A 16446-nucleotide genomic window follows, 5' to 3' on the forward strand; every position below is an offset into this window, starting at 1 on the left:
ACTGCCTTCCAGCTGGTTTGGAAGATGCTCTACATCCCGTGCTCCCCAAACTCCTCGCCCTCATTCCTCAGGATTTTTTAATAAAAGAAAACCAAACAGGGAACGCCAATATTAAAAGCACATTTTAAAGGTTCTTCAGACAGTTTAAATCTTCATCTTGCATGGTCCAGTTTGAAAACTCTGATTCCCAACGATCTGTCCTAAGAATTCTGCTGCCCCCGTATGCTCTTCCAGGCCAGGGATCCTCGGTCATGTGTCCCGTGCCCCACAGCGCTTGCAGTCCAGGATTTCCATCCACATCCAACCCCCCATCTCTTTAGTCTGGCGAAGCCCGTTGCTTCTGGTTCTTGTCCTTATTAGAATCTGATGGATTTCTTGCTGTAAGATCACGATAATAGTTTATACCTTTAAACCATGATTGGACTCTTTCAAACATGGATAAAAAATTTTAAATGCAGTTGTTAAGATATTTCCAAATCTCAACCGACAACGCACGCTCTTTATTGGTTTCCTGTGCCTCTGAACGAGAGACTAAGTAGTTGGAGTGGCCCAGCAGGTCCGGCCTCGTGCTCCCGCCTCCCCTCGGCCGCTCCTCACCTGCATTTCTGGGGGGCACCAAGCCTTATTTCCAATAACTGCTTCTGTATAATTACTGCGAATAAGCTGACATACAGTTTAAGATCAAGGGCAGAAGTGGGGTCACGTCCTTTCCCTTGGGTCTTGGTTCTTCCATAAGTAAGGCTGGACTCGACACTGGAGTTGGGCACCAAGAACGGGGTCTGGGATTCCCAGGGGGCCTTGGAGACGTGAGCGGATCAGCGAGCTAACAGCACACAGCGCGGCCCATGGAGGGACTCGCCTGCGCTCCAGGCTCACGTTTACTTGCTTACTTCATGGAGAAGGGACTGCTCTGTTTTACCATTTCCACGTTCAGAAGGGGAAATTGTCTGCAGAAGTGAGATGGGGTTCTTAAAACAGAGCTGGGGTCCTACAGGGCCGAATAAAACCAAAGCCACGTTTCTCTGCTTTTAAATAGAATTCTATCAACTTAATAATGTGGCCGGGATCATCCAGGTAAGAGGGGCGAAAAAGGAGACAGAGTGTATTCTCGCTTTTACAGATGCCTTTCAATGCACGACCCATCCGGGGATGCGGACAACGGTGCACATCCTTCTGATGAAGCTGGAAGCCAGTGGAAAGGCTTCTGCTGAAGCAGCTCAGGAAATACTGGGCTCGAAGAAAACCCACACGCGGAGTGTGTTCACCTTGGTCATCAGCCGCCACCAGCTCCTGCCTTCACTCAGAGCACCCCTTTTCTTTAAAAATTCAGTCTTGATTGTTCTCTGTAATAAGGATTAGCTTACATGCATGTGGTGACTCCTCTGACCTGGAGCCTCTCCCAGCCTCCCCTCCATCACTCATATTAGTAATAAAAACGGTGAGCTGCCACTCCCCATCCACCGCTCTTTCTAGTACATTCTGTTTCCCACTATATTGGCCTGGTGGCTGCCTTTTGAACAGATTTAATAGGCAGGGATCAGGCTCTGGCTAAATGTGCCAGCGTCCACAGCCACTAGGAATTCCAAGCCAGCCTGCCGAGTTCAAGCCATCTCTGGAAACAGCCACGCGGCTGAGGAAGGAAGCAGCACACGGACCATCCGCTGTCCTCCGTCTCCAGGGGCCGAGCTGAAGGAACGCGGGAGGGTAAGGAGCTCGCACTGGCTCATGTGGTCTTGCACCATCTGTGGGTGGGGGCCTTGCCCATTCTGGAAGATGAACACCCACGTGAAAAGCCTAGGTGTGCGCAAGCCTAGATGATGACCGGAGTTTCCCTGCCATGGTGATTTATGAACTTTTCAGAGGCTATAAGGGAACACGGGAAACCCTGTGGGCTTTGTAATCAGACCGTTCTGGGTCTTAGATCTTGATTCCTCCACTTAATTGGATAACTTTGGTTCCTCTGGGAGCTTCTTCTGCCTACGTGAGAGGGAGCGATCCTAGTATTCCTATCTTGTGGGGCTATCGTGGAGGCTGAACGGACTAAGTGTGCAGAGCACTTAACTATAGGAACAGGCACTCCACAAACGGGCTCCTTTGATTGTTGGAATGCAACTAAGCTCCCTCTTGAATACCTACACATTTATTTCCTCAACCCATCAATCACTTATTCCATAAACATTCACTAAGTGCCTAAGAACACACCAGTTGCGGAGCGGCGAGCCAGGGCTGAGGCAAGCAGGAGGTTGGGGGGGAGACCCCACACGGAGCAGGGCTGCGCGCTAAGTGCCGAGTGTCGCTGCCAGATAAGCCCCATCATCTGACTTTCGTGTTCGCTTTTGCTCCTTCGTTTTACACATTCATATGCATCTAAGAGACAGCAAGGCTCACAAGAGCTCTTGTCGCTTTCTGGTCTGCAGAATTTCTTTTGGAATCAGGGTTCTCAGGAGAGTGCACCCGGGAGACCCGCTTTACTCTCCAGCCTCCCCTCTGCAGGAGAAATAACCACATTCTCAGAAGAGCCTCGGTAGTTCAGAAAGCCGTGGTGTTGTGGCAGAATCACCCTGGCCTCTTATTTAAGGGCTTGTTGTAGTTTGGTCCTTGTCCCCGGTCCTCCTGATCTGTCATGTTGATTTATTCGTGTTGTCTGTCCTGTCACTAAGCCTGTCCTCTTGCATCATGTTATTACAGCAGAAGTGACACACATAAAATTTCAGGGAAAAGTGCATATTGCTGGAAATTAAATTACTCAGAGACCACATGTTGAAGACACTCCACAGCACTAATTTGTTCTCTGTTTCCCACAAATCTGCAGCCACAAGTGACTCATCTCTAAAATAGCTCTGGAGTTGCTCATCTAGAATAACTCAAGAGAAAAGAAATACAAACCCTTGTCATGGTCATCACTGAAGCAACTGATCTTGCAGCACAATAATCCCAGAGCAATTAAAACTTAAAACGTGAGACGAAACTGTAAGAATTTTAGAACCACCAGGTGTGAGGATTTTTACACTTCTGAGGAGGAAAACGTATTTCTAAGCATGACGTCGATGGCAAAAAGCATTAAGAAAATGACTAATAGAACTGACTTCCGAAAAAAACTTAAAACTTCTTTTTAAGATTTTATTTATTTGGGATAGAGAGAGGGTGAAGAGAGAGAGAGAGAGAACACGAGCAGGGAGAGCGGCAGGCAGAGGGAGAAGCAGGCTCCCCAGTGAGCCGGGAGCCCGACGCAGGGCTCGACCCCAGGACCCCGGGATCGTGACCCGAGCTGAAGGCAGACGCTCCACCGACTGAGCCACCCAGGCGTCCCAAGCTTAAAACTTTTATATGACCGACGATTCCCCAAAATAGTGACATAAATTAGGAAAAACCCACTAAGGGCACTTAATAAACAAAGTGCTTTCACAATCGCAAAGCGAACAAGTCATTTAAGGACAGTTTGCAAAACAGCGTCCAATAAGCATAAACATGTTTGACCTCACCAATCAAAGAAATACAAATGAAAACGATGAGGTATAATTTTTTACCATTAAATCGGCAAAGCTTAAATTTATGGATAAGGCCAGTGTTGGCAAGTATGTGCAGAGACCAGCACTCTCACCCATTCTCAGTAGAAGTATAATGGGATTAACTTTCTGGATGGTTATTTTCTAAATATAAAGAAATTTTATTTATTTTTTATTATTTTTTAAGATTTTATTTCTTTAAAGATTTTATTTATTTATTTGAGAGAGAGACACAGTGACAGAGGGAACACAAGCGGGGAGAGTGGGAGAAGGAGAAGCAGGCTTCCCGCTGAGCAGGGAGCCTGATGCGGGGCTCGATCCCAACACCCTGAGATCATGACCTGAGCCGAAGGCAGATGCTTAACGACTGAGCCACCCAGGAGCCCCTTAAGATTTTATTTTTAAGTAATCTCTACACCTAATATGGGGCTCGAATTCACAACATTGAGATCAAGAGTCGAGTGCTGCCCTGACTGAGCCAGCCAGGTGCCCCAAGTGTAAAAACATTTTAAAACTACATACTATTTGACTCCGCAATTCCACTTCTAGGGGTTACAGGAAAGAAAGAACAGAAGTCACAAGGCTGCATTGTAGCTTCGTTTATAATTAAGAAAAATTTGAGGGGCGCCTGGGTGGCTCAGTCGTTAAGAGTCTGCCTTCCGCTCAGGTCATAGTCCCAGGGTCCTGGGATCGAGCCCCGCATCGGGCTCCCTGCTCCGTGGGAAGCCTGCTTCTCCCTCTCCCACTCCCCCTGCTTGTGTTCCCTCTCTTGCTGTGTCTCTCTCTGTCAAATAAATAAATAAAATCTGAAAAAAAAAATTAAAAAAAAATTGAAACAACCTGATATCTATAAGGATAAACTATGTTACATTCATACAGTGGAATATTATGCTACCATTGAAAGGGTAATGATTTTGTGCCCGATTCAGCAGCACACACACCCAAGTTGGAAAGAAACAGAGAAGATTGGCATAGCTCTTGCACAAAGGTGACTTGCAGATTTGTGAAACGTGCCACGTTTTTTAGTTACGCTTGTGGTAAACATGGCATAACGTACAGGGTTGTCGAATCACTGTGTTGTACTCCTGAAACTGATGCAACATTGTGAGCCAACTATACTTCAATTTAAAAAAAAGCCAAAAAAAAAAAAAATGTAGGCCTTGGGTAGTAAAACGATTAAAAAATAATGATGATGCTTCTCTGTCCTTTGCTGGCTTTGAAGAAGCTGCCGTGTTGTGACACAGTCTATGGAGAGGACCATGTGGCTAAGGACTGAGGGTGACCTCGGAGCTGTGAACAGCCCACCGCTGACCATCCACAAGAAAATAGGGACCCCGGTCTATACCTGCGAGGAGGTGAGTCCTGCCAGGAACCTGACGGAGCTGGGAGGCATGTCTCTCCCCATCAAGTCCTTGATGAGACTTTGACCCTGTCCAATTCCTAAGTTATAACCTGGCCACAAAAACTGTGAGATCATAAATACATGTTGTCTTCAGCTGCAGTTTGTGGTGATTTGTTATGCAAAGCTGTCTATGTTAAGTAACAACTCAGTTGTGAACCATCCTGTGGTATGATCTTATGTAAAATTGCACTTGAGTTTGAATAAATTCATAGAAAAAAATGTCTCAGACAATATAAACCACTATGTATATTCCCCATGCTCTTCTGCCTTTCTTGAAATTTATTTATTTACTTAACAAAGATTTTATTTATGAGAGAGAATAAAACACTCTTGATCATGCACAGTACAAGCAGGTGGGGGGGAAGGAGCAGAGGGGGAGGGGCAAAGGGAGAAGCAGACACCCTGCTGAGCACAGAGCCCAACATGGGGCTCCATCCCAGGGCCCCAAAATCATGACCCACCTAAACCAAGAGTCAGACGCTTAACCGACTGAGCCACTCAGGGGCCCCGAAATTTATTTTTTCAATGAACATGTATTTTATAACTGAAGATAGATGGATTCCTGTTTTTAAAGAAAAAAAATTATTCAAAATCTTGGAGCAGAGTTTACCTGTTACGGTGTCATTTTTGTGTCATGATGATGTAACTTTTTTTTTTTTTTGCCTTGGAACATAGTGACATTCACTTATTTAAAGATCATGTGACACATCTGTGTTCATTAAGGTAGTCTGTGGATATGGTTAAACAAGAACGCCCACCTTATATTAAGAAATAGAATGAAAAAAATTGCAGTCAGAGTTTTGCACTGCTAAAAATAGCTCATATTGAGAAAATTGCATTATGGCTATTTCAAACACAATTGCAATGATTATAAGGAAACAAAATCACAACTTGGGTAACTGCTATGCCAGAACATTCATTCTACCAAAAAAAGGACATTGGAGCTGGGCTAACAGGCCAAGTGCTTCAATAGAAGCCCGCTGTGTGTTCAAGAGTGATTGTCCATTTATCTCCATTGCACTGGGTGGATGCAGAGAGACAGAGAAACAGTGAGTAAAGTATATATTTGAGAAGAACATAACTGGAAATGATGCCATGGAATAAACTTTTAATATTAACCAAAGAATGCATATGGTGGAAGGTTGGAAATATGGCTTAAAGATTCATACTTACATCAAAATTTTCTTGTTAATGCTCTAATTCATCAACCAGGCTACTGAATTAGTCCAGTCAATCATTAATTTTCCAAGTCTGGAAAGCAAAACAACAAAACAAAACAAAAGTGGGGATTAAAATAAATGGAAATGCTAAAAAAAAATGATCATTTTAATGTAATCTAATTTGCAACTTTTTTATGCCCTAAGAAAAAACATTATTTTGAAGGTGCCACCAGAAACCCAGTATCACATATCAAAACTAAATTAAAGAGTTTCCTTGCAAGTGGCTCTAATTAGTGGCCCTCCTGGAACTTAAGAACAGAGATGTGTTTTCATTCCATACCACCCACAATGTCGTCTTATCTCAACTTTACTGCTCTTTATTCTGAACACCCGATAGGACTCCCTTGTTTCAAAGTTAATACCAATTCATCTAGGCAGGGTTTCCTACAACGGAATAATTAAGAAGCTTCACTGATGGATCAAATAAGTCATTTTCAGTCAAACCAAGAAGTTGCTAGAGAGATGAGAAATGACATTTTCACCTGCATTAGTTTGAAAAGGATTCTGTGTGCTCTGGCTTCTCACAATACTTTTACTCTAGAGTAGCCGCAAAAGGAGAGAGAGAGTACATGTTCGCGTGTCAGTTCTAACCGACTTTCAGCTCAGAAAATGCATCTACGCTAATATCCACAACTTTAGTCACTGGGTCAAAGAATGACTCAGACTCATGGGAATACATTTAGTTGATAACTGATTGATAGTTTTTTCTTCATCAGTATTTTGACTAGAAAGCTAGTATTTTTTATGAGAAATGTAAAAATGCTTAAAATCAGGGTTCATGGGGCGCCTGGGTGGCTCAGTCGTTAAGCGTCTGCCTTCAGCTCAGGTCATGGTCCCAGGGTCCTGGGATCGAGCCCCGCATCGGGCTCCCTGCTCAGCGGGAAGCCTGCTTCTCCCTCTCCCACTCCCCCTGCTTGTGTTCCTGTTCTCGCTGTCTCTCTCTGTCAAATAAATAAATAAAATCTTTTAAAAAAAAAAAAAATAAGGGTTCATATGCAGTAACCTATTCTCTCACTTTTTAAAAAGTATGTGCCTTTGATTTCAAGGCATCAAAACCGAAGTGCACGGACTCCAGGCTCGTTTCTGCGCAGGCACCGGTGTCTCCCTGGGGAGGACGAAGGACAGAGTGAGATCCCGTCATCCCCCCTCCTCCAGGCCGTTGAGCGGTGTCTCGGTGTGGTGGCCAAAGTGAACTGGCCCGCACGGTTTCCATTCCATTCTCCTGGCTGCAGCTGTGGAAACTACACTTCCCACATCCTCTCGAAGCTATGTTCTCGGTGTAAATTAGGATTATGGGATTTAGAGGAGAAGTGAGCCTGGGGCACAGCTACTGGCGGTCTTAGACTCACAACCCAGTGCGGGTCTCTCAAGGTAGAAGTTCTCCTGGGCAGTTAGTTATGTTTCCTTCTGGGTGGGAGGCTGCAAGGGTTTTAAGCCCTTAGAAATTTACAAACCTAAAGAATTCTTGTGTAATATAAATAACACAGTAACCATGTTTCCACTGCGGAAACTTGTTTTTCCGTTGAAACCCAGGGGAAGTTTGTCCCTTGAACATAGAATGAGGGTGAAATTGGATGGGGTGTTCGCACATATTGCTCAAAATTTTTTTTTGGTGTAACACCCCATCCAAATTGTCATAGAGAAATGACGTCTATGTAGTCCAGACTTTCTTTAACAGTGCTGATTTAAAATACTAAGTATTTAATTTTGGGTTAGAAAATAAGATCAAAGTAAGTACAGAGTACATCTTTCTAAGGACTAAAATACAGTTTTCATATCCAGTTGTGAGGTGTGAAATGAAGTAATGAGACTGCAGGTTACTGAGTGGGCTGAGGAAACATCCCACACTGTACCTCTATCCTCTGTGGTGCTTTCCACCCCATTTTGTACACTTTTCATGAACCCATAAGGCAACCCCCTCGCCTTCTCTCCAGTGGGGATGTTTCAACCCTCAACTCCCCATCCCGATACTTCCCCTCTCACTCCTGGTAGATGATCCAACTGGCTTAGCTTGAGTCAAGTGCCCATCCATTGGCCGGGGGAGCAGAGGGTATCTAAATTAAGAAAGCCACCAAGGGGGCGCCTGGGCGGCTCAGTCATTAAGCGTCTGCCTTCGGCTCAGGTCATGATTCCAGGTCCTGGGATTGAGCCCCGCATCGGGCTCCCTGCTCGGCGGGAAGCCTGCTTCTCCCTCTCCCACTCCCCCTGCTTGTATTCCCTCTCTCGCTGTGTCTCTCTGTCAAATAAATAAATAAAATCTTAAAAAAAAAAAAAAGAAAGAAAGCCACCAAGACTGCACACAAGGTAAAGTCAGCAAGGAGTGAATTATGCTGGTGGCCAAAGGAGGCAAACCCCTTAGCATCCATGACCCGTCACGACAGGGCCACAATCTGACTCTTCAGGATGCTCTTCTAGTCCTCTCTTCATACCCAGCAGTCACATATGTGACACCCTTTTGCCTACATACTTTTGTACTATCATTCCCTACACTTAGCTTGTCCCCTCCTGTTCGTTTTCAAGACCCCCATTCAGTTATCACCTCTTGAGACCTTCTCTGACAACTCCCTCCTTCCTTGTCCCCCCTCCCCTCCCCTCCCCTCCTGTCATCCCCTCCAGGATGGATACGTTCCCACACCACCCAGGGTTATCCTGATGAGTTCAGGCTCTCTGTGCTCCTGTCTTTCTCCCCATAGACTGTGGGCTCCCTACAGGCTGGGCAATGTCTAATTTACCCCACTAATTTCCAATGCTTAATGCAGCAACAAGTATTCAAGAGCCATTTAAACCAGTCCTGTTGCTTATTAATAAACCCTAGTATGGGTACTCTCCCTTGGACAGTGCTGAGAAAAAGCAAGTCCAACCTTCTCAACTCTCAGACTCTGTTTGTCAAAGACAGTTCCCTTTACAATGTCACTATATTGTTTTGACATAACGATATCTTTACATTGGTATGTGAGGCCTGCTTCCTGAGCTACAAGTGGCCTTGTCCTCATCTTGGTATTCTTGTCAACTCTAGAGCAGGGTGGCCCTCGTTGATTAGCACACAAAATTATAGTCCTTAACCCATGTGCTTGGGACGCTGCACAGCAGCTCACACCAGGTCACCTGGTAGACCTCAGAGCCCTCTGCGTTCTGGTTTGCCACCACGTATCTGCCCCGCGGGGCCAGGAATGCCTACGTCGCCGGGTCGTTGAGAGTTCAATAGGAAAAGACACGGAAAGCATCTAGCGCAGGATCAGCCACAGGGCGTGTACTCGCCCGGTACGTGGTCAGCACACCCGGGAGAAGGGCTTGTTTGTCCTGCGCTGTGTGATACAGGACCACTTGCAAAGGTTTGAAACAAACAGCCAACAAGCCAACAACAGCACTGGAAGCGGCGGACCGCTTCTTGTCTACCTACGCGCATCCTTCCCTTCTTTTTGGGCAGGAGAGCTCCCTGAGCGCAGAAACGTGCTCAGACCACACTGCCCAGCTCGGCAAGTTGCTAAGTCTGTAAAATGTGGGGGCGGCTGCCGGGGGCGGCTTCTGGAAGGCCGGAGCGCCGAACGTCTTGCCCCAGATTTGCGCTGGGACGCCCAGCCGGGAGGACCGAGCGGAGAGAGCCTGGGTCCCTGGGGTCCCTGGCTGACCCTTCCTGCAGCACGGAGAGAGGCAGCCCTGCGATCACGCCCGGGACGGTGGATCCGGGGGTTCTGTGACATGCTCCCGCGTGCTGGGGCAGCAGGTGCGGGGCCGACGGCCGGGCCCCGCCGGGTCCCAGGACTGCCACCCGCGCCGGGGTCCTCGGGCACACCGCTCGCCAGGGGGAGCGCGGCCGTCCGGGCGGGATGGCCCGAGGCCGGGGCCCAGGCCCGAACTCCGGGCCCTGTCCTCCCTTCCTTCCGCCGCCGACCTCCGAGCCGGGCCCGGCCGCCCCGTTGCCGCCCGCTTTGAAAGCGCGCAGAGCCGCCGGCCGCATCCCGAGCCGCCTCGGGCTGCCATTGGCTGGTGAGCGTCACGTGAGGCGGTGCGCGGCAGCGACTGGCTCGGGGCGGCGGCGGGGGCGGGGCGCCGGGGGCGGCGGGGGCGGGGCGCGGCCCGGGAGCGGCCCTCAGACCTGGCGCCGGCCGCGGCCGACGTGGGCGCTGGCGGTTGTGGGGCGCGCGGGGAGTGCGGCGCGGGGCGGCTGCGCGTGTGGCTGCGGGAGCGTCCTCTTCGTGCGCGGTGAGTGCGGCCGGGCGGGGAGGGCGGGCCGCCGGGCCTGGTGGGTCTCCAGAGAGGCGGAGGTCCGCGCTCTGTCGCCCGAGCCCCGATCCCGACGCGTCGGCTGCGGGTGGAAAGCGCGTGAGGAGCGTGGGGGCCGGGCGGGGGCGGGCGAGGGTCGTTCCGCCGCCTGCACCCGGGAAGCTGAGGCCAGGATAGACACCCGAACCCGCCGTCTGCGGTCCCGGAGCCCCCTGCGCTCGACCCCGCCGGCGGCGGCTTCGGAACGCGCCGCCCGCCCGCCCCTAGTGCGGGGTCCCCTGGTGCCTGGGCCCTCAGGTGCGGGGGCCTCCGGGTGCGGGTGTCCTCAGGTGCAGGGGCCCCCAGGTGAGGGTCTGCCCAGGTGCGGGTGTCTCCAGGTGCGCTCAGGTGTGGGTGTCCTCAAGTGCGGGGGGCCCCCAGGTGCGAGTGTCCCCAGGTGCGGGGACCCTCAGGTGCGGGGGCCCCCAGGTGCGGGTGTCCCCAGGTGCGGGGATCCTCAGGTGCAGGGGCCCCCAGGTGCGGGTGTCCCCAGGTGCGGGGATCCTCAGGTGCAGGGGCCCCCAGGTGCGGGTGTCCCCAGGTGCGGGGATCCTCAGGTGCAGGGGCCCCCAGGTGCGGGTGTCCCCAGGTGCGGGGATCCTCAGGTGCGGGGGCCCCCAGGTGCGAGTGTCCCCAGGTGCGGGGACCCTCAGGTGCGGGTGTCCCCAGGTGCGGGTGTCCCCAGGTGCGGGGATCCTCAGGTGCAGGGGCCCCCAGGTGCGGGGGCCCTCAGGTGTGGGTGTCCTCAAGTGCGGGGGCCCCCAGCTGCAGGTCCCCCGGCCGGGGTCCCGGGCCCGTGCTCAGGGGCTGCACCCTCTCCCCTGGCCTGGCAGGGACACTGCTGCTGGCCCTGCGGGGCTCCCGAGTGGGCGCGCTTGGTCTGGGAAAGCGCTCACAGGGTTGCTGTCCTCCTCCCCTCCCTTCTGTCTGGGTAGCGCTTCCTTCCTTGCTCCTCTGTCCCTCATAAAAAGTCCAGGTTCAAGGCAGTTCTTCTCAAGTTAATATTAGACTTACGCACGCGGTGGAAGAGGGTCTAGGAACCACAGTTCACCCCGAGGCCGCCAGTCTGGCACAGTTACCTGCACACCCCGCCGCGTCGCTCTACCTTAACGAACAGCCTTCCTGCTGAAAACTGGAAATTATCCTGAGGACAAACCCTATATTACTGTTCTCTTAAAGGCACATCTCATCCTTTTTGCAAATTAAAAATGCCTCAGAATCCGAAGATTTTCTTTGGCTTTAAAATAAGCAGTACAGTAGGTGTGAAAATGTACACATTGGGATGCTTCTTTTCTAGTGACTTTATCTGTGCTTTCTCACATCACTTCAGCCCTCCCAAATGATACATATAATTATTTAGTTTACTCACCTTTTCTAAAAAGTTCGTAAGTTGAATAATCAAAACATTCTTTGCAAAAATATTAACTGTGTCATTTAATGCACTTAATGTGTTGTTACTGAAAAAAAAGATATACTTTTTTTCTGGTTCCTGTGGAGGCAGCATGGAGTAGAGGAAATAATGTGGGTTTTGGTTTAAGGAAGAACTGGTATTCTCATCTCAATCCCGACCCTTTCTTGACCTTGGGCCATGGACTTCCTGGCGGATTCTCACTTTGCTCATCTTGAAGATGGGGAGTGCCTCCAGGGTTTATCTGAGACAGTGGGTAGAAAACCCTTGGAGAGTACTAAGCACAACTGTTTTTCTACTGTCCTCTTTCTCCTTCACATTTTTAGAGCAGATTTGTGAGTTCCAGTCCTGCTGTAATATTCAACGTTATTTCCATTTCCAAAAAAGATGCAATTTATTTTTGAGAATCTACTCTGTGTGAGGCATTAAAAAATCCATAAAAATAATAATAAGCCACCTTTTACATTTTTTTGAGAAATCTGAGGGCATGGACTATTTAACTCCTAATCATGCTTTCCTTTCTGTGACCAAAATCACCCATTTGTTAAGTCAGTAAATATATATGAATGCTTTTTAGTATTGGGCCTTATGTTAGGTGGAGGAGATATACCAGTGAGGAAGGAGGACAGGTTCCCTGATCTTACAGAAATTATATAGGAAAAAAAACAATAAGCAGATAAAACAAGGTCATTACAGATTGTGATAAATGCTTCAACAATAAAACTATACAGTCTCCGAATGTTAACGTGATGAGGAAATGTGTTCCTCACTGAGTTTAATTTGTAACAAAATAGTGGTTGGATAATTCTCTTAAACTCTTGGGTCTCAGTTAAGCTTATTAAAAGTACCTTGTGTGGGATGCGTGGGTGGCTCAGATGGCTAAGCGTCTACCTTCGGCTCAGGTCATGATCTCAGGGTCCTGGGATCAAGCCCCACATTGGGCGGCTCAGAGGGGAGTCTGCTTCTCCCTTTCCCTCTGCCTCTCCCCTTGCTTGTGCTCTCTCTCTCAAATGAATAAATAAAAACAAAATCTCTTAAATAGAATTAAATTACAATTAAAAAATATAAAAGTACTTTGTGTGTCAGAAAATAGGAAACTTCAGGAAAATAAATGAGCACAGTTGAAGATTTCGTAGGTCTGAAGTATTTTTACAGTTGATCTAAGAGATGTAACTTATGCTTGTTCCAAAATGTCAATGCTTTGATAGTTCTTTGGCTTGATTTCTAAGAAGTTATAATGTTATTCTTTCTTGGAAATCATTTCCTTTAATGGCAATTAGAATGGACAACTAGTTTGGTAGAAAATTGTGGCCCCCAAAATCTATCTCTGTGGTCTCTAAAATTATTATTATTTTTTAAAGATTTTATTTCTTTATTTGAGAGAGAGAGAGAGAGAGAGCACATGAGAGGGGGGAGGGTCAGAGGGAGAAGCAGACTCCCCGCTGAGCAGGGAGCCGGATGTGGGACTCGATCCTGGGACTCCAGGATCATTACCTGAGCCGAAGGCAATCGCTTAACCAACTGAGCCACCCAGGCGCCCTAAAATTATTATTTTTTTAAGATTTATTTATTTTAGAGAGCATGTGAGCAGGGGGAGGGGCAGAGGAAAAGGGAGAGAAGCAGAATCCCTGCTGAGCATGGAGGACCCCCCCCCACCGGTCCCAGGTGGGGGTTGTGCGTGTGGGGGGGGGGGTTCTTTCTCACAAACCTGAGATCACGACCTGAGCCCAAACCAAGAGTCAGACGCTTAACCGACTGAGCCACCCAGCAGCCCTCCATGGTCCCCCAAAATTATTGATCCTTAAGCCCATGAGAATTTTTTTTTTTTTAACCATGAATGTGGGCTGACCATTAAACAGGTGTCTGAGGGAACAACTAACCAGGGAACCTTAGACATAATGCATAAGTTACCTATTTTTATGTTTCTGATTGATCAGTGATCACTCTGATCACAGCAAGTTGAACAAATTGGATTTTTAAGGAAAATGAATTTTGCAAGTGACTCGTTGCAATGATGAAAATTTGAAACTCCCTAACTACTTACACTTGCATGAAGAAAATAACAAAAATATTAGCAGGGTTTCCGCTTATTATTTTCTCAGTTTGTTATTAGTCACATTTTCTGGGCTATCTAGTTAAGTATTTGGACATGACTTTTTTGTCATGGTTTAAAACCTAACAGTTGTCCCCTTGGGTAGGAAACCTTATGATTTTAGTCCATAACCTTTTGAGTGTCAGGTTCCACCACAGGGCCGTTGCCCTAGCCTTATTCTAGCTGCTGTGAAGGAGCACTTCTGCTGCTTGTTCCCTCTGTGTGGGCGTGAACACAGTCTGTCTCTGGTCAGACCTTCCTGTCTGGATGCTGTCCTGATTGTAGCGTAGGAGCTGGCCACTGCAGGTGGAGATCAGCTGGGAGAAAGCTCACTTGTAGTTCCTTGAAACGAAAGCACCCCTTCTTGGTCTTGTAGCCATTTCTATTTGCTGCAGTCCAAGCAGTACCATCTCTTCTCCTGCACCATTGATCTAGTAATTTGTGCGTTCAACCCTTCAAAAGAAAAGTTGTTTTGCCCTATATATGAACTTAGGACTTTATTTCATCAAAAACTTTTGAGCACCTGTGTACTATGTGCCAGGCATTGTAATGCTTTAAATGGGTCTAATAGTAATAGATTCAGGGGTAAATTCTTGTATGTTTAAGAAGGGCCACGTGATCTTAGCTCCTCATGGAAACATGTTCTCATTCAGAATCATGCCTTTGCAAAGTCAATCCTGATGCATTACCTTTATAGTTTATAAAGGCTAAATCAACTCTAGGCAGAAAAGTGTCTAGAGAGTTTACATTTTCTCCATTTTACTATAGTCAAATTAAAATTTTAAAAAATCTTCTGTTTGAGGAATTAAATTGCTCAGTAGTTTAGTGTTGTGACATGTTTTTATTTTATTCTATTCCCAATACTGTTTTACAAGAAGTTTCCATATAATATATAAATTTTTTTTTTAAATAACGTATTTTCCTTTAAAGGTAATATGTACTTAGTGTCAAATTTAGAAAGTATTGATAATCAGAAAATAAAATACATCTATAATATTTTGATATATATTCTTTTAATCTTTTGTCTATGTACATATTTTACTTATATATTTCTTTTATAAAAATCAGATCATACTCTGCATTCTATTTTATAGATTGTATTTTTTTCTAGTATTATATGGTAAATAAATATGCTTTTTGCTCACATGATTCCGATTCTTTTTAAGCAGGTGTTTTATTGCTAGAATAGGGACCAGAGAATCCATTTATTAAATTGCTTTAAAGGATAAATTTAGAACCCCAAATCACCAATCCAGGAACAAACTACAGTTCTTTGTTCCTTTCCTTCCCTAACTCTAGCCCCTAGCCTTAATGCATGTCTCCCCCCACCCACACCATCTGCACCGCAGGGGCTCTGTCTGGGAGCCTCTGAAGGAAGGTTACCCAAGTAGTCACCCATCAGGAACACCCGTAGGTTCTCTTCAGACCTTGTCAGCCAGTCCTTCAGAATTTTTATCTTTTACTTTATTTGCTGGAGGCAGAGCATGAAGGGTAGACTCGGGAGGATTTGGGGTCAATACGGGAAAGTAAAATCACATGCTGGAATTTTTTCTCAGAATTGCAGGGAAAGGGGAGGTAGCTGACTAAAAATATGTTTAGAGTTGAGTAATAAATATTCAAGTTTAAAATTTTTGTGTCCCAAAGAAAACGGCCCAGTTTTTAAATTCCACTTAGCCTTTTGCATATTAGCTCAGACTTTCTAGCAGTTTTGTTGTGTCTATCACTGATGTGCAAATATATTTGATTATTAAATTATGGCTGTTTTGAAATATACAATATTTTTGTCTTCATCCCCAATGAGAAATTATATATAAATGACTCAGGCCACAGATTAAATTTATAATAAATATTAAGAACAACGCTAGGAATGTATTTTAACATGTAGCATGAAAGTAAATACCTAAAAAAGTACATAATAGTAACCAGTACAACTGTAGCATGTTTTGAAAATAGAAATGTCATTCCTATAAAAGTAAAACATTACTAAATACAAACATTCAGAGAGTACTGATAAGCCAGAAAGAAAAGAAAACTTAACAGTTCTACCACTGTTAATATTCTATTAGTTTGCTCTGCCGTTGTTAATCTACAATGGGTTTATTCATAATGGTGGTATAAAAGGACAGCTCTTCTGTGCGTGCTTTACCCTCTTTATTTGCAGTGAGCATGTATCTGTTGTATATTGTCTATTCTGGACCTGTTCCGTTAATGAATGGACTTATTAAGGTCAAAACCTTTGATCCACTCAGTTTGTAAACCACAGCAGATTTTGACTTTGGATATCTTCAGACATCGGGCTCCTCATGTATCTTTAGGGAAAGGTATGAGTGAACTAACTTTTTAAGTTTGTGTTAGTCATTTGAGTAATAACTGAGCAATAGCAAAATAAATAAGTACTAATGGAAAATACAGGAATATATAAGGGAAAAGAAGTCAGCCGTACTCTCCTGCCAGCATTTAGTCTCTTTCAGGTCCTTTTTCTCTGCCTGATTATTCATACATACTATGTGTACAACTTTTGTGTTTGACTTTCTTTAATAGAAATGTTTTACCAT

At 46.3% G+C, this 16446-nt stretch overlaps 2 long non-coding RNA genes and 1 other non-coding gene across 8 annotated transcripts in view; 2 read left to right on the top strand and 1 right to left on the bottom strand.

Moving 5' to 3' along the window:
* Positions 1-2334: 2334 nt before the first annotated feature.
* Positions 2335-9213, bottom strand: LOC118549383 (uncharacterized). Its single transcript, XR_004924065.2, has 3 exons — positions 9073-9213; positions 6082-6159; positions 2335-2487 (listed from the first exon to the last, which is right to left on the bottom strand). It is a non-coding gene; the product is annotated as an uncharacterized LOC118549383 (long non-coding RNA).
* On the top strand, positions 4423-4529 carry LOC118549396 (U6 spliceosomal RNA). The gene has a single exon (XR_004924074.1). It is a non-coding gene; the product is annotated as a U6 spliceosomal RNA (small nuclear RNA).
* Positions 9214-10195: 982 nt separating the features above from the next.
* LOC118549381 (uncharacterized) overlaps positions 10196-16446 on the top strand; it is a 28891-nt gene continuing 22640 nt past the window's right edge. For all 6 annotated transcript variants that reach the window (XR_013443958.1, XR_013443960.1, XR_013443959.1 and 3 more), the window contains exon 1: positions 10196-10331. This is a non-coding gene — a long non-coding RNA (uncharacterized LOC118549381). The remainder of the gene's footprint in view (positions 10332-16446) is intronic.

Source organism: Halichoerus grypus, chromosome 14, assembly GCF_964656455.1.
Source record: "Halichoerus grypus chromosome 14, mHalGry1.hap1.1, whole genome shotgun sequence".
In the NCBI taxonomy this organism is placed as follows: domain Eukaryota; kingdom Metazoa; phylum Chordata; class Mammalia; order Carnivora; family Phocidae; genus Halichoerus; species Halichoerus grypus.